The 19,132-nt window shown below is 42.0% G+C and overlaps 1 protein-coding gene across 1 annotated transcript in view; it reads left to right on the top strand.

Moving 5' to 3' along the window:
- Positions 1-275: 275 nt before the first annotated feature.
- LOC119658720 (protein gustavus) overlaps positions 276-19,132 on the top strand; it is a 293,290-nt gene continuing 274,433 nt past the window's right edge. Inside the window, exon 1 of the mRNA XM_038066384.1 lies at positions 276-1,459. The gene's annotated coding sequence lies outside the window, so the exon portion shown is untranslated. The remainder of the gene's footprint in view (positions 1,460-19,132) is intronic.

Genomic DNA, 19,132 nt, shown 5'->3' with positions numbered 1-19,132 from the left:
ATGAAGTATTGCCTAAAGAATTACTTGCTCAAATACCGTGTTGGCAGTTAAACGCCCGAAAGTGACGAAACGACATTCACCGCGCTCGGCGTCGTGGGCTTTGCGAGATTCGCGAACGCCAACGGCGCGCAGCTGTTTACGCACACCATTTTATTCCAGCCGATGCACAAACCATTGAACTATGGGAACATGTGGGCCAGAAAATTATCGGTGGTGTTCCACACATCTGGCAGTCGTTGTAATTTTGACATCTGCTGTGGCTGCGACTAATTTTCTCTACACTCAAGCTTTGTGTCAAAGTCAAACAGGAAAGATTTGGGGTAGCTCGAACCGAACTGAGGAATGATAGTGCGTGTTCGAGCACAAAACTATTGCGAGCGTAGTTTGGGAGGTTGTTGTGCCGTTTCCGTTTCAGCGCGGCTAAATTCCCGGTTTCCTAAAAAAATAGGTCTAGCGCACATAAGTTCCATAAGTTTTGGTCGTTAATGATCGGACGGGCGAACACCGCGGTTGAATTCGATTCGATTTAGTTTGCATTTGGGCAAGTTGAGTGAATCTTGGTGATCTTTCTGAATTTCTCGCGCGGAGAAATAGTCTCGTCTCAAGGACTGCATTAAAATGTCGGCGATTTGAATGGCGAAAGTGTTTCATTGATCGGCGAATGCCAGTTGTTCGAAATGCCTGCGGGGGGTCGAAATTGATAGTCAAACTAAGAGGCAATGTTTTGGGACCTTTCCTGGGTACAGAATCCGAGAACTAACTGAATGGACAAGAAGTGCAGCGACACTGACCGCAACGTCCGCCCGGTTGGATCGTTTTCCGCGACGGGATCTACTTACTTTGTCCGTCTTTTCGCGAGTTGCATGTTGTTATTCATGGCAGCTGTCTGACGGAAATTCCCCACGATTTTGACGCTGTCTGAAGGGTTTCGTGCGAGGACTCGGCCGTTCTTGTTTATTTTCTAGCAGCAATTGCAGGTGCTGCCTTCGACCTGGAAGTATATTCTGAAAGGCAAACGTTGTATTTCTCCAGGCCAGAATTGACGTGCGGGCTTTGTACTATATTTTCGCGGTTTATTTTCTGTGCGACGGAAAGGCGCCTTGTCCCTTCGAATTGTTGTGCAGTTTGTGAAAGTGTATATTTTGAAGGTCTCCTATTTTGGGAAAATTTTGGTGCAGTGGAGAAAAGAGAAATCGTCAACAGCCTTGGCGGCCACATTATAAGGAGCAAGTTGCAAAGTGAAAAATATTTACAAATTTTTCTGATTAGACGGTGCGCGGCAATTCTGCGCGAAAAGTATCGTTTCCGTACTCGTTCCTAATTTCGTACTTGTGCGAGCACTCTTCAGGGGATTTCCGAACGTGACATTTGTTTCTTCAAGGATCCATTTATCGCCGAAGGCCGGGAGTTGATTGAAGCCGAATTTCCAATTTGGATTAGTTTCTAGGATTACCAAACGGTGAGTCCCCAGCCGAACTACCTTCCCTCTATCTCCGAAAATATTGAGAAGTCATACATCGAATCTTTCCGAAAAGTTATTCTTGTTTTTGTGGGGCACTGAGATGTCTCATCGGATCTGTTTACAGCAGCTCGGTTTACGATAATTTTAATTCATCTGCGCTTCGCTGAAGCATTCGATAGGCTTGATTCTGACTAAAATTGGACGAACGATGAAACAGGGTATCGGCTTTGTTGACAATCCGCATGGACTAGGTGAGGTGTAGTTGAATGTAAGAGAGATGGGGGTAGCATCTTTCCGGTGGAATTCCAAACGAATTTTTGCTCAATCCAGGCAACGATTTTTGTCCTGGCAGGGTTTTAGTTAAATCCCGCCAAAGTTTTACCACTGAAAGGCACAACGTTGTTCAATGAATTGTCGTCCATATTACTGAGCCTGATCATTTGTAGTCTAATTTGGCATGATCCCGGGAAGGACCACGACAATAGTGACCTGTGGCATTTACATATTCCCTGCATACTAGAATCGGTACGTTGTAATTCCAATACTGTCTTGAGGTATCGTTATTGAATTCCGGATAAAAATAAATTAACAACGCCATATAATATGATAATCCCAAAAAGAATATTCAAATGCTAGCCTATGGGTGGCTGTTTTTTTACTTTTCCGCAATTTACGTTCTGTTTTGCGTAAATCGGATGATTCAAGCTATGGCTAGTTAGGTTCATGCTTTACCTTCTGAAAACTTTTTAGATGGTCGAAACGATATTTTGGAAAGGTCCAGATACGTTGATGGATAGTCGAAAAAGTCGGTAATATTTAAAGAGAAATTACATAGAGACAAATGCTCTATATTGTGTTTTCGTTTTTTCTCTACAACAATGAAGTGAAGTGCTAATTTTTTATTTTATTTCTGAGGATAGATAACAGATAACGAAAAAAAAAAATTGAGAACATGAACTGAATATTGTCTCTTTTATTTAGTTATGAAAATCCTAAACTAATCACGGAAAAGGTAAGCAGACGAGTACTTTTTTGACACACTGTATGCATATGTTGAGTTTATTGGATCGATGCATTAGAGAATACTGCGCTGATTCAGCCGTTTTTGTGGGATGTAATAGCTGCACATTGTTAAGAAATTCAGTAAATAAAGCAATGGAATGAATAGATCAAAGGAAAATGACTGACTAAAAGATAGAAGCAAGATAATAATTAAAATAATCGTATGGCGGGCAACGGTTTCGAGGGACGCTGACCCTCCTTGATCCTCATTTTCGCTCTCCCTCGCGCAAGGTGTTTCCTAAAGTTTTCCAGTAGACTTTCGAAACCTAAAATGTTCTTTTTCTTTAAATTACTTAATTTGACAGAGTCTCAACTTAGAAATTTTATACATGCGGTGAATGTTAGCCCCCGTTTAGTCCGTTTTTTTTTTTAGGAACGAGCGTAATTTGGTTAATCAAATCTAAAGCTTGTTTTCAATTAAAAATTGATAACCAAACTTATGTACATATATCTGAATCCAAGCGGTTGAGAGGTCGTAATTTGCTTTTTCTTTTTCCTTAGCCTTTGTCCCATTCACAAATGGGGTTGGTTCATCATGATCGGTTGTGCTATTTTGCTTTGTCATACGCCTGATCTGGATGTAATCGCAAGGCTTTCAACTCCTCATCCACCGTATCAGGCCAACGTTTTTTGCGACTGTTTTTTTTGGTCGCTTACCATCGACTTCGATGCTCAGACCAATCTTGACAAGTAAATTAATATTAGCGCGATTACTTTATTTACATTTTGGCATTCCTGCAATTAAACATTGTGAAAATACTGATCGACTGGTTTTCTATCTAATTTTATACAGACTTCTGAGTTTCCTTCTTACAGGAGTTCTCAAGCCGAAATTCTTGACCTGAATTTTTGTGAATGAACTCCTGGCTGGTGAAGTTTTCTAGAACAAAGAGGTGTACAGTTCGAAGCAGATGTTAAAACACTTGATTCATCAGACGGACGAAGTTGAACGAAGGCATCCATCAATTGGATTCTTCAGCCACAAAGATAATGTTGAGCATCGGATTGTACTGAGTGAGGAGTAGATTCGTTGTGTAGCCAGAGCATTTGCTGGTGAATTTTGGATCCTTCTTTGTGAATGCGGTAAAGCAATGCTTGTAGATATTCTTTACTATGAATTTGCTGCTACAATTAATTAAAAGATAACTGAAAAGGAATCCTTTTGAGTAATTGACGTACATTCTGGAGGATCCGTTTTGAATTGGTGGTTCTTACAATGTTTATTCTTCATAGATTTAAGATCTTAACTGTTGACTTTCTCTACCGGAAATTTCAAGTGAAATATGGCTGCTAACCCTAATAGATCGTCCTTTTCCTTTTCAAAGGAACGGTGCTTTATTGACTGTTCTATTGGAAGTTATAGCGCATTTCTTTACGAGTTAGGTTAATGGCCGATCAATGACGTGTGTGCTCTTTAGTAAGTTAATTTCTGACCGACTATGTGACAAAAAAAGCTTGATCTGCAATTGCTTGCATTTCTTTTTCAAACGTCGGATGATTTAAACGTAAGGGACTTGTACTTTGCTTAGGGATAGACTCGAATTCAATGTTTTTCTTGCATTTGATACATAGTTCGTAGATAGCTTTTCTGTTTCATCTCTTTGGAAGGTGATTTGGCGGATACGACATTAATATTTCGTCTGTTGTCTTCGTAGAGTTTGTTCTCATGAGGAATTGTAACGAATTCTCCGCAGTCTGTTACGAAATTGTAAAGTTTTAAGTTTTGGCTTCTGTAGCAGTCGAGCAAAACCGACTCATGCATTGAAGCCGTCCGTTGAATGTTCTAAAGATGAGAGTTGAACTCGTGTTTGTTTGGCTTTCAAAAATCCATCGTTTCTATGTTAAATAGGTCAGAGGCTCTTCTATGAAATTCCGGGCGTTGTGATGCTAAATTATATGTTTAAATGTTTGGCCACTCTATCTGCGATCAGGACAATATAGTAGACATTAAGAAATATGAAAAGCAAGATAGAGGAAGCTTTCAGAGAGTGTATCTGATGTGTTCAACGCCATGTCGTCGGAGCGGCATATGATGTTGCAAAGTGTCAAGAACTGCATTGAGATAAAATCTCAATTTGAGGTCCAAAGCGGAGTCTGCAAGGAATGCATCTTGTCGCCGGTTCTATTTCTTCTTGTTATCGGTAACGGTAACGGGGGAATGAGAAATGGCACATATAAATTATATGGGGTTAGCAAGGGCTATAAAATGCTCAGCTGCGCCAAGTAAATGAAGCTATTCACCTGAGGAGACCAGACCAACAAGGTCAAATTATACTGCTTTACGAAAACCTTAGGGGTCATGTTGCACAAGTAGTCAAAAGAACATTCAAAGGGTTCGAATGAAAGGGTCTCCACCATCCGTGTTATTCTTCAGATGTTGCGCTAGCAGATTTCCACATTTTCCACTTCCTGTTGAATCAAAAGCGGATATATTAATAATTATTTTTATTGTGATAATTATTGCCTTTTGTATAAATAAAATTCTTTGGAAAAAAAACGCAGCGAACATATTGAGTAGCCCAATAGTTGAATAAGTATTGTTTTTCACGTAAACTGATTTCGAGTCGAAATAATCTTACGTGGTAATATTTCGGATGTTAGCTAGCCCCATAGCTAGTTCGATAAAAGTCATTGCACGGCTTACATGATATCGGTTAGACTGGCGGAGAGTGACGGAGGAAATTGGGAATTGAACTTACCTGTTCGCAGGCAGAGGGAAAGTTCTACAATCAGGTGCTAGATAAACCTGCACTTTGCTATGAACACAAGCCTTCATACAGACGCTCTTAAACTATCTCACACCACTTTGGATACGAATATTCGTTGATGCATTCATTTCTTTGCTTCACGAAAATTCACCCGATTAACCTGCCTTTCAACTTGCACCCGGCCTTAAAGACGAACTTTACTTCAAACTTAACGGGATTATTTTCCCTTCCAGGTGACCACATCCAGGTTCTTACATTCTGTATTATTTAATGGTTTTAAGTTTGGTCCTCTTTTCTTCTCTTTTCGATGGTTTCAATTATGTATTATATTTCGAATATGGATTTCTGGTCTACTTTGATTGGTATTGAGAGCGTAGGATCAATTAATTCATCATCATCATCATCAACGGCGCAACAACCGGTATCCGGTCTAGGCCTGCCTTAATAAGGAACTCCAGACATCTCGGTTTTGCGCCGAGGTCCACCAATTCGATATCCCTAAAAGCTGTCTGGCGTCCTGACCCACGCGATCGCTCCATCTTAGGCGGGGTCTGCCTCGTCTTCTTTTTCTACCATAGATATTGTCCTTATAGACTTTCCGGGTGGGATCATCCTCATCCATACGGATTAAGTGACCCGCCCACCGTAACCTAGCTTTGACCCTATGGTGAGACGTTTCGAGCGGAACAGTCTTTGTAAGCTGAAATAGGCTCTGTTGGCTGACAACAACCGTGCGCGGATTTCATCATCGTAGTTGTTATCGGTTGTGATTTTCGACCCTAGATAGGAGAAATTGTCAACGGTCTCGGTCCTATCCTTATTCTTCTTCGCGTTTGTGTTTGACCAGTGCGGTTTGATGTTGTTGGTTGATTCGGTGCTGACGTTGCCACCATATATTTTGTCTTGCCTTCATTAATGTGCAGCCCAAGATCTCGCACCGATTGCCGCCTGCTCGATCTGGATGAAGGCAGTTTGTACATCTCGGGTGGTTCTTCCCATGATGTCGATATCGTCAGCATAGGCCAGTAGTTGGGTGGACTTGAAGAGGATCGTACCTCTTGCATTTACCTCAGCACCACGGATCACTTTCTCGAGGGCCAGGTTAAAGAGGACGCATGATAGCTCATCCCCTTGTCGTAGACCGTTGTTGATGTCGAATGGTCTTGAGAGTGATCCTGCTGCTTTTATCTGGCCTCGCACATTGGTCAGGGTCAGCCTAGTCAGTCTTATTAATTTCGTCGGGATACCGAATTCTCTCATGGCCGTGTACAGTTTTACCCTGGCTATGCCATCATAGGCGGCTTTAAAGTCGATGAACAGATGGTGCAACTGTTGTCCATATTCCAACAGTTTTTCCATCGCTTGCTGCAGAGAGAAAATCTGATCTGTTGCTGATTTGCCTGGAGTGAAGCCTCTTTGGTATGGGCCAATGATGTTCTGGGCGTATGGGGCTATCCGGCCTAGCAAGATAGTGGAGAATATCTTATAGATAGTACTCAGCAACGTGATACCTCTATAATTGCTGCACTGTGTGATATTTCCCTTTTTATGTATGAGACAGATAATGCCTCTTTGCCAATCGTCAGGCATTGATTCGCTATCCCATACCTTGAGCACAAGTTGATGAACCACTTGGTGTAACTGGTCGTCTCCATATTTAACCAATTCGGCTGTAATTCCATAGGCTCCTGGCGACTTATGATTTTTAAGCCGATGAATTGCACGGACTATTTCTCCTAAACTTGGTGGTGGCAGTATTTGTCCGTCGTCTTCAGTCGGCGGGACCTCCAACTCGCCGATGTTCTGGTTGTTCAGTAGCTCATCAAAGTACTCAACCCATCGCTCTAATATGCCCATTCTGTCGGGAATCAGATTTCCCTCTTTGTCTCGGCAGGATGAGCATCGAGGTGTATAAGGCTTCATCCTGCTGACTTGTTGGTAAAACTTCCGCGCCTGGTGCGGTTGCTCCCTGTACTTTTCTAGCTCATAGACTTGTTGGTTCCCCCAGGCTTCCTTTTTCCGTCTGTGAAGTCGCTTCTCTACTCGACGGAGTTCTTGATAAGTCTCTGCGCGTGCCCGCGTTCTTTGAGAATGCAACATTACTCGGTATGCGGCATTCTTCCGTTCCGTTGCTAGCTTACATTCATCGTCAAACCAGCCGTTCCGACTCCTTTTGCGGCTGGGGCCAAGTATGTTTGTGGCCGTATCCATTATAACGTTCTTCAATTAATTCCAGGCTTCAAACCTTACGGATTTTAATTTAGCATTTGGTTTAGTGATGTAAGGTATACGTTGACGTCAAGTTTTACGCCAACGATAGCGCCAAGAAATGTTTCATAATGGGATACCTTCGACAATGTTTTATATAATAAATTTAAGACTGGGGGTGTGAGGACCATTTAGTACCAGCGGTCTATGGATTTTAAGTGGATGGAGAACAATGCCTGCCATATTTTGAAGATCATGAAGAATATGTTATATCGTTGATCATAAGAATGATGATGTCAGTGTTTTTATGTGCTGTTGAAATCCGCTTGGGTTTCGAAATTCCATTAGCATCGCAAAGTCACTTTGTGAGAACAATTTCTATCTCAGTTTAGATAATTTCTATAAAATTCTATCCGTATAAACCTTTGATGAAATACTACATCGCACTTACGTTGGTTCGCTACTTGTTTTAAGAGAAACCACAAATTCAATGCAATGCATCAATACTGTTCGAAAGCTGTTAAGTATTAATTGCTAAACCATTTACGTTCTGAAATATCAGTTGATTTGAACTGATTCAGAAAATGGAAACTACAAACAAACAACTCGTGCAATACCATAACTGCTATGGCGATTTGAGGCATTTATTGCGAATCATAAATGATCTTGGTGGCTTTGAAGAAACAATTGGATTAGAGAAACACCACAGACATAGAATAAAGTGGAGAATGATGGAGTAAGCAAAAAGATCACATACTCTTATACCAAAGTCTTCTGTTGTTTGTACATTGACCTCTGGCAGAGCAATGAACATCATCATCGTCATCATAAGCCATGAAGAAGATCCCGATTAGAATTTGTGAATGGCGTAAGTTGGTCAGCCATCGAATTCAGCTCCGAATACGGTTTGTGATGACTATGGATTTGAAACGATTTTTCTTAGCTGCCTAAGGTAATTCCCTCGTTATTATCCCCGGAGCCGAACATAAAACCGTATACAATGCAAAGAAAGTAACTTTTAGGTTTTCTATACAGCGCGAAACTAGAATCGATTCTGCCTTATTGTGTGCAAGCACTTTATTTCCACCTTCTTCGCCATATGACTGTAAAAGAGCAAAGACCAGCAGAAGACGGTTAGCCTATATTTCACAGCAGACGTTCTTCAAGAGCTTGTTCTCACTTCATCTCCAAAATTCAACCACAAAAAAGGTGGCTCGTTACGTAGAGTTTCTTTGGCTGATCAACCTCAGAAGAACTATTTGTTCGTTCTTGGACTGTGATGTTGGAGCGTTCAATGTTACAATGACCTCGGTATTCTTGAAAACATTCTTCCAATAGTTGTTCGGCAAGATTTAGAAGCGTAACGGGATTAGAGGTGGTGCTTCTACGATCTTTTTCTTGTGTATGAATCATTTGATGATTTTTTTGTCTTGTCGTTTAATCGTAGAATATTGCCCTTCGTCTAATGCTTTCATTGTCGTCAAAATGGAGGAGATTATGGCGGGTGCTGGATTTTTGACTCAGATTTTTTATTAAACACATCAATGAACTTAGAGGATAAATTATTGAATTTGAATAAAGCTTAAATAAATCAACTCATAGATTTAGAGGGAACCTTGAGTGTCTCTTAGAAGGTTTACCCCAGTCTTATTTAAAGGCCAAAGCTTCAAGTATGTTTCCCTGTCTGTTTTTAGATTATTGATATTATTTGTATTTCTAGAGTTCAATGTAAAATATTAAAATTGAAAATTCCCCCCTGCTATTTTTCAAGGTTGAATAACAGGTTCAGAAAACCTTAGACCAACCGAAAGAATGAATAATGAAGAGATAATGGTTCCTGGTGGTAATATTTGCAATGTATCATAGTGTACCTGCGAAAGAGCGAAGACGCGACCGTAATGGAACGGAACCCTCTATTCAAGGGTGGTCGGCAAATGGGTTACCATAAACTAAACAGCGCAGAAGAGCAGAATAACTGTATATTATCTGATTAGATTCTTTTTATTTTTACGTTTCCGATTTCCGTTTTCTAAACGTCAACAATTGCTATGTGCAGGAAACAACGAGTCAATAAATGTTACCGGAAATTTCATCAGGGCATGTTATCTCCTAATTCAAAGGAGTAATGTTCCTTCAATTCGCGTAAACTGAGAATTACTAGCAAGTCTCTTTGGGATTGTCTTCCAAAGTGAGTAAAGTAAATATTCTGACGGCTATGAGAGGAGTGTGACTGCTGAGGTAGCTTCTAGTCCATAAGTTTCAAATTTTTTCGTCTCCCAATTCCGACAATCAAATCATGTTCTTAGTTGTTTTTAAGGTTTTGTGTAAAACAAAACCTTATTAAAATCGATTCAATGTCTGTCTGTCTGTCTGTCACGCGCATTTTTCTCCAAAACGGCTAAACCGATCCGAACGAAATTTGGTGGACAGCTGGGAACTATGAAATCCCACGCATACAGCGAGTGGCATAAATTTAGGTGGAGTTTAAAGGGGGGCTCCCTATACATGCAAAGGGGGGATTCAAAATTTTTTTTCACCGGATATAGTTGTGTAGGGTATCAAATGAAAGGTCTCGATTTGTACTTTCCGAAACTGACATGGCATGGATCATGGCATGGATTGCAAACAGCGTGAGTAAAGAGTCAAAATGTTCGCACTTAAAGTGAGACAGGACTCGTTTTCGGCAACTACCCAACCTAAAAATCCGAAAAAAAATCAGGGCGGTGCGCTTAGATGAAATCTAGGCTCTAAAATATGTCCCATTTCGATATCTGCTCAAATAAACTTACTAATAGTATATTACTACTTTTTAGAAATTTACTGAAAAACCCCCCTTAAATTCATCCTAAGACTTCCGAATTTTGTGCCAGCATAGAGGACAATATTTCGTATATGCATGCTAAATTTCGTGGAAATCTGGCCGTGAACGCCAAAGTTATAGCAGCTCAAACTTAGCAATTTCGCGTGAATTTACTGCTTCCAAAGCCATGCAAATCAGATTCTGACGTCATAATTACCCGGAATAATTGACATTCGCGTGAAATATTAAAGTCACATTTATGAAGAATCTATTTATCTGCAGCCCTTTTTAAGGTTTTGTGTAAAACACTTATGTGAAATCTAATCTTCAATAGATGTCCCATTCCGGTATCTACTAAAAAAAAATTACTAATAGTACATTATCAACTTTTAGAAATTGACTAAAAAACCCCCCTTAAGCTCATCCTAGGTGTACCAAATTTTGCACCGAGGACAGTCTCGTGTAAACACAAAACCTTATTAAAATCGGTTTACTGTCTGTCTGTCTGTCCGTCACACGCATTTTTCTCGGAGACGGTTGCAGCGATTGACACCAAATTTGGTGGAAAGCTGGAAACTGTGAACGCTCACGCATACAGTGAATTACATCCTTTTACGACGAATTTAAGGGGGGGTCCCCATACATGCAAAAGGTTGTGATTAGTACTTTTCAAAGCCGATCTTAGTTTTGACATTTGTGGGAAAGGTGGGGAGTGCGGGGGGTTTAAAGTGATCACTTCTTTAAAGGGGCCATTCTCAGAAACTACCCAACCCAAAAATCTGAAAAAAATCAGATGGCGCCTGGGCTCCGAAATACCTTCCATACCGATATATGTTTAAATAAAGTTAATAATAGTATATAACTATAATTTTTTGTAATTGACTGGAAACCCTCCTTAAGTGCATCCTAGCATCATGAAATTCTACAGTGATGTAGACTATAATGTAGAGCATGATCTTACCAAGTTTGGTGGAAATCGCACTATTACTAACAAAGTTATAACACCTCAAAATTTTTGCGTCTTTGAAAATTGAAGAATATCACCCGAAAGTGGATACTCTCACATAATATATGGATATATTACGTGCTACGTACTAAGAAATACACAAAACCGTTCGTACCTGAAGCGTCCAGCTTCCGGTTTCCCGACTTGTTTGGGGGTAGGGTAGGTGAATGCGTTTACGCACAGAGTGTTGCGCTCTCGGAATAGCACGCTGTCGGACTATTAACTAAATATCTCCCTGTCATCAGAGAACTAGCTTAGAACCGTTTGACACATTACTTCGGGCTAGCCCTGCCGCTCTCCCGGCTTTGGGAGCCTTCAAGTCAGGAAATTCTTTTCACCAACGGGAGGGGAGGAAGGGAGGTTCAGGGAACCCCTTATCGTCTAGTCCCTATGCCGGTCGAGTTCAATCTTTGCGATAAGAAGAGCCCGAACAAAATGTGCAATACGATTCCAGCTGCCAGCGCCCTTCAGCATCTCTCTGACTATGTTGTCTGGAGAGAGCTCCCCTGTGTCTGCATAAAGCTGCTGACGAAAGCCGTCTCGCACTTCTCGCAAGAGAAAAATGTGTGTTAAGCATCGTCCACCACTCCATTACAGATCCAATCCAGGAGATTCAATCCTGTCCAGGTAAAACTGAGCACCTCCGTGCCCACTTAGAAGTTGGGTAATTTCATCGTGCGTTCAGTTCAACCACGGGTCTAATTTGTGGATGGGTCGCGCAGTCCATCTGCCCCTTGGGTCATTTTGCCAAGAATGTTGCCACTCTTAAGTTCTCACCCTTACGGCGGTAGATTGCTTTGCATTCCTTGGCAAGGAGGGTAACGGAGATCACTCCCGCAATCACCATCACAGCCGGTTCCGAGAAGGTGCGATAAGTAGACGCCACTCGCAAAGTTCCCTGCCTCTGCACTTGAGCAAGGCGTTTACGATGCACTTCCTTGTCAAGGGCATTAGCCCATGCCTCCGCGCCATAGAGCATAACCGACTGCGTTGCTCGCGTAAGGAGACGTCTCCTAGTAGATAACACATTCGCCATTACCCGACTTAAGGCCGTAACTCCAGCTGCAGCCCTGTCCGCTGCTGCTTTGATTTGCTCGAAGAAGCTCATCTTCGAGTAGAACGTTAAACCAAGGTATTTAACCGCTGGTTTTGACTCTATAGTCACCTCGCCGATCGATATGGGACACAGGGTCGGGATCCTCCTTTTGATCAAGATGACTACTTCGGTTTTTTTCCAGCGCAAGGCTGAAACCGTGAGCAGTTATCCATCCGCTTACCCGTCGCATGCGCCTTTTCAACAGTGCGTCCGGTAACAAGTGCCGTAACGTCGCCTGCATAACCGACCAGGCACGACTTTTCAGACATATCGAGTCTCAGTAGACTATCATAGGAAGCGTTCCAGAGGTCCGGCCCTAGAATGGGTTCCCGTGCTACTCCCGACGTGATTCCCAGCCCCCTTTGGCCTTCTAGCGTCTCATACAGCAGGGAGCGGTCTTTCAGATAATCGTTCAATATCTGCAAGATATAGCTTGGTACGTGAAATGAATTTTCCAGTGTGCCTAGCATATCTGTCCATCTTACGGAATTGAAGGCATTTCTGACATCAAGGATTACTATCCGTCGAAACCGGCGGCTGTGTGCCTCGGCTCGATGAACCGCATCTGTGACCTGCATAATATAATCCACTGTGGATCTCCCTGTTCTGAATCCGAACTGCATTGGGGATAAATCCCCGGCAGCGCGGATCACTTCCCGAGTCTACTCCTGATGAGCTTCTCGAGCACTTTTCCGGCCGTGTCAATCATACACAGCGGTCGGTTTGCAGACGGGAGTTCCGGATCCCCTTTACCCTTACTGATCAACGCGAGTCTGGCTATTTTCCAGCGACAAGGAAAAATGCCCTGCTTCAAGCAAGCGTTGAACGCTTCAAGCAGCAATTCTGACCGTTGGCGGAACACCAGTTGGCAAACCTCAGCCGGGATGCCATCAGGGCCGATTTTCCTGGTGACAAGCTTATAGCCAAGGCCCCATGGGTCCTCATTCATCTCGTTAACAAGATTCTGTCAATTGCGAGCTTTGTTTTTATTTATATCGTTGCGGAGTTTCCTTGTTGCTGATCTATACTGTGCCTTTATGGTATCTGCCTCCTCGTTGGCGTGCAAACGTTGTGCCAAACGGCGGAGCTTATGACACTCCCTCCGTAGGTCGGCAATTTCTTCCGCCCACCAGTACATAGAAGGCTTGTCGCGTCTGGGGCCCCTCCGGGGAATGGAAGCCTCACACGCCGTCGTTATTAGGTAAATCACTGGATCTACGACGGTATCAGCTGCGACATTGCCACCCTCCAGCGCGGCCCTGTCTGCTCCAAGAGCTTCCCGATGTTCACCCTCGCGACATTCCACAGGCAGGGGGAGCGTCGCGTTGGTGCTCGTCGGCAAGTAGCGCCACTTCAAACGCGATGTGCTGGTGATCACTTGGCGAGAAGTCTTCTAGGACTCGCCACCCGTCCACCGGTTATGCCAGATATTCCGACGTAAAAGTGATGTCAGGAATGCTTCCTTCACAGCCTGAGCGCCGAAATGTTGGCGTGGATCCGGTGTTTAAAACTACGATCCCAGTTCTCGTCGCCATTTCCAGAATCAGTTTCCCTCTGGAGTCTGGCTGAAGCATGCCCCATTCAAGAGCCCTGGCATTAAAATCACCGCCTATCAGGATTCGTCCTTCCGTGCTCGAAACGGCGTCCTCCAGAGCATCAAGCCGGTGCCGAAAGTCCGGCATCAGGTAAACGCTAAAAAACGTTATCCTTAAACACCGGATCCAGACAAACCCGTTCCCCCGGCCTCCGGAAAGAACGCGAAGTCGAACGTGGTCCCTAACCCAGATGGCAGCGGTGGCCGATAAGTCGAGATGCTATTTGAACGGGTTCTTGTTTCGGTATTGCTCGTTAATCAGCACTAGATCCGCATTTACTTCCGCAGCGAACTGGTGAGCGGTTGCACTCCGGTGCATGTTAATTTGTAAAAAGGCGGATCATGCCGTTCGCACTCTAGCCGTCTTTAATTCCGCGCTGAAGATCGGACACCGTCCCGAGCCCCTGTGTGCGACGCTCTCACCTGACGCGCCACGATCCTTGCAGAGAACGCAACTTTCGCTTTCATTGCACCTACTTGGCCGTATCTCGGGCATGCTGTCCTCCAGTCCATTCCCTTGTACTCTTGTTAGTCGTCTTTAGGCCCAGTTCGACGAGAACTCCGCCACTCCTCCTTTTTCTGCATGGAAGACACCTCTGCTCCGTTATCTTCGGGTTTTATCCTGTCGCGGATTTCACTAAGGACTTCTAGTCTAGTCCTTTTTCATTTCCACGTCTTGTCTCCTTGTCTTTGGGCAGACGTGTCTTTGGCGGCGGAGTCAGTTGTTTTCTTTCCTTCTTCGCTTTCTTTTTTTGGGCTCTTGAAATTACTTCCATAAAGTCTCCTTCGGGCACGTCGTCCTCTTTACGCTTTTCCCCCAGTTCGCTTTGCAGTGCGCTATCTGCGGTCCGTTTGACACAAGTAGCGTTCTCAGCGGGGAGTTCGACTGTTTCTGCTCTGCAATCGTGCTCTCCATGTTCGCCTACAGAAGGAGATGCGGTCTAATAGTTCCTCCAGTTCCATCAGCCCGTTTTTGACATCTTTGCTGACGTTTGTCTGGTGGAACGTTGCTGACTGCATACGCTTCACCACTGCTGCGCATTTCCTGATGAGCCTTCTCCCTTCGGCTCTAGCTAGGACGGTCGACTGCACTTCTACTCGTTTGTGTCCGATTCCATCTGCTCAGAACTAGCGATCCTGACTGAGGTTTCTTTCGGAACAGGTGCACTACAAGGTATTGGAGTTACCATCTCCGCACGGTTAGCCGCACTACTTGATAAGGCTTCCTCTTCAGCAAGTATTCAGTAAAAAACAGCATGGAGCTAGTGGAGAAACTTGTTGCACACAAAAACCTGGAGGAAAGCGATTGTCTGGTATCATTCGATATAAAAGCCTTATATCCGAGCACACTAACCAAAGAAGCCATTTGGAAACTCGAGAATTGGTTAACGGAACAATGCGTGGAAATGAACGAGAGGAAAAAGGCGAAAGTCTACGCATGCAGCTCTCTGCATGAATGACAACTACTTTATGTGCAGAGACCAATTCTACAAAACCACCTCAGGAACTGCAATGGGGAATCCATTATCCCCTTTGATAAACGAAATCTTCATGAAAAGCATAGAAGAAGAAACTGAAAAACGAGGCATCATGCCAAAATGTTTGGTACGTTACGTAGACGACATATTGGTTATAATCCCAAATGAAGACATCGAGAAAACACTGGAAGCAATAAATAACATACACCGCAACATAACTTTCACAATGGAAAAGGAAGATGGCCAACGGATAGCGTTTTTGGACCTAGCAATAATAAGAAACAACAAGAAACTCGAGTTTGACATATACAGAAAGAAAACACACACACAGTGACCCACACCAAGGACATCGAAACACACATATGGGCAGAAAATAGCGGCTTACTACAGTATGATACATCGGTTGCTTACAGAAGAGCGAATCAAAAAAGAAATAACTTACATAAAAGACACAGCGGTGAAAAATGGATATAGTAGGGAGGGAATAGACAAAATATTACGTAAAAAGCAAAATCGAATAAATTGGGACCAACTCACAACACTCTACAAACAATAGAGCATACAAGAAACGAAAAAGCAACGACCCTCGAAACATCAAGTCAATGGTTGCAAGGCATATGGTGGAAGAGGGACATACCCTAACGATGGACAATGTGGATGTTATAAAGCGGGTGCGGAAACCGCATTTTTTAGATGCAGCAGAAAGCATATACATCATCATCGAAGGGAGGCAGGTAACCTTAAATTACCCTGGTGAAAAAGCTATGCAGCATTTAATAAAATTAAAAGATGTGGGAAATATGGATAGGATCAGTAAATTAATTATAACGTAATTAGTAGAGCTAAAAAGCTTCGATATAAATAGGAGTAGTTTAAGATGGGTTAACTAATTAGGTACTAACACTGAGGAAGGAGGCACGTGGTCTCCGAAACAATTGTATGTGGGTAAAAAATAAAAATATTTACAGGATAAGGAAAAACACCTAGTTCTTTTTCCAACTTATATCCTAAAGTCGTTTAGTTAATCTAGTCTCGATAAATGAATTACAGACAAAAGTAAGTAAGACTCATCATAGCTGAAATGCGCAAATTCTTCTCTAAAAGCCTTGTTCCGTGTTGGAACAATGAAGTTAGTTTTGGCAAACTCTTTACGTGTCGTTCATAGGCAACAAAAAGTGAATAGAAACACATGATTTCATTCTCCTTTCATTTCAGTCTGTTTCGCGATTTCAATATCTTTTCCTGCTTCTTTGCAAAGCAGGTAATATGATTCTAGTTGTAGCTTAGTAAATTAAGAAATAACGTAGAAATGATTCATTCTCAAAGAGACCTTTCCAAATTGTGGTTAAGTATGATAAACCGGTTGCTACAACCGTATCTTTTCTTGAGTTGCATAAATGCAAAATAACAGAATTGACCTTGCGATGGTAGAGAGAAATATAAGTGAATATCATTTTATAAAAATATAATGGTTTTAATTGGCTGGCGGGTATTTATCAAGGTGCTGGCAGACAGCAATAATGCATTTAAATTAATTCGTATAGCATTTGAACGCACTCAAGTGTGGGGCGCTTGTATACATATGTGCGTTCAACTATTTATACATAAAGGTGACACTATGTGCTGTGAATACTGATTACACGTGTTGATAATTTTGCGAGACGCTAACTACATAGGCATGGCTGAGAAAAATCATCTACCGCCAAAGCGTCATAATGTTGACTAAAGAATACGCGCGTTTTAGTGCCTTTGGTATATTGGTGACGATCTCACCAAGCTTATGCGGAGTGGTCAAATATTTCTTTGCAAACAAAACCTTATTAAAATCGGTTCAATGTCTGTCTGTCCGTCTGTCTGTTACAGGCATTTTTCTCAGAAACCGCTATACCGATTGACACGAAATTTGGTGAGAAGTTGGAACTTGTAGACCCTCAGACATGCAGTGATTGATAGTCTTCTACGTTGAGATTTAAGGGGGGTCCCCATACATGTAAAAGGGGGGTGTAAAATTTTTTTTACCAAATATAGCCATATGAAAGGTCTCGATTAGTACTTTTCGAAGCTGGTATTAGTTTTCAGATTTGTTAGAAAGGCGGGGAGTGGGAGGGGTGCAAAGTGATGATTTCTTTAACGGATCCATTCTTAGAAACTACCCAACTGAATCATGAAGCTACCTCTATATGGTGCCCAAGTTTCAAAATACTCTCCATATCGATATCTGTTCAAGTTAAGTTAATAATAGTATATTACCATATTTTTGGGAAAATTGAGTAAAAAAAACACAAAACCGTTATACCCGAAGGGCGAGCTTCCGGTATTCCGACTTGCTTGCTTTGAAACATTGCAAGACTCCCAACACAAAAAAAATCAGTTCGGTATAACAGTAGCTGATGATTATGTGTATGAATATGATTAAATTTTTAATAAATATATATAAACCCATATGTGATCATAGGGCGTCGACCATATCTTCGTGCCATCCTTATCGTGCTTTACTCACTCCACAATTTTTCGAGAGCTTACACTATTCTCATACTGGTGTTAGCTCTTCTAATAAATAACTTCAAACAATGCATTATAAAGAAATTAAAACTAACTGAGAAAAGGAAAGTCACATAAGGCGCTAAGTTTTGCTCCGATTTTTCCAAAGAAAAGCTATTCTGAAAGTAAGCACTTCTTATCATCAGGTGTGACCTTATAAATAAAGGAGCCAGTTTTCTTGCAGTGGACAGCTTGACAGGTATGAGTTTGTACCTTGGTAACACTACTCCATGTTTCATAATTTAGAATTTCTGCGATTACTTATTTATGTGATGCGTTTGCACCCTGGTTTTTGGTACCTCCCACGGCAGGAGATAGTAGAGATAGTAAATTGGTATTGATGGAGTTAGTAAGTAATGTAAAGCTGTAACTTGTTCGACTGTGTTTTTGTGATGATGATTTTGACTAAATATTAAGGTCATGCTAAAGGGGCATTTGTGGTATTTTAAATAAGGAAGCTTATGACGGATTTAGTATTCAAAAGACAAGTGGAGAGGTAGGATTTATTCAAAAATGTATTAAACAGCAACTTTTCTAGAGTTCAAATTAGCTGTAGGTAAATAAATAAAATCTATAGTTAAAATGAAAACTTTTCCTTTTAAAAGTTTTGAAAAGTACTAATTGAGACATTTCATTTCCACATGACCACATTTTATGAAAAAAAATGTTGCACCCTTAATTCACATGTATGGGTAGCCCCCCTTAAACTTAACACAAAATGGCGCCACTTGCTGCATATAAAGGGAACAGCAGATCACACACTTCCGAATAAATCGGGAGTGACAGTCAGATAGGCAGGTGGACAGACAGACACAGGCTCGATTCTAATGTTTTGTTTCACACAAAAATGAAAGAAAAATTACGCAAAGGACCCTGAAATTACCACTATTACACTTATACACCTGAAATGCGCTTCAGCTTTCCTCTGAATTTCCGACTAAGTGTTTATATACTAGGTCACGACTGATATGAAGCAGAAAAACATCGTCGGTGTTGAGATAACTGCATTTCCAGATTTTAGACAAGGCAAAGCGGATCTAGTGCTATTAATGCGTTGGACAAAATTCAGTACGGGGCCACTGTCGGCGAGATTGACGTCTTCGCCACTATTGCCGACAGAGAGAGTGGACAAATTGTGAAATGGCTAGTAGTTAATTGGACTCTGTTTCGAATGGTT

The sequence above is a fragment of the Hermetia illucens genome, chromosome 1 (assembly GCF_905115235.1).
Source record: "Hermetia illucens chromosome 1, iHerIll2.2.curated.20191125, whole genome shotgun sequence".
NCBI classification, from domain to species: Eukaryota; Metazoa; Arthropoda; class Insecta; order Diptera; family Stratiomyidae; genus Hermetia; species Hermetia illucens.
Note: the sequence above shows the minus strand (reverse complement) of the source record. Positions and strands in the feature narration are given on the sequence as shown.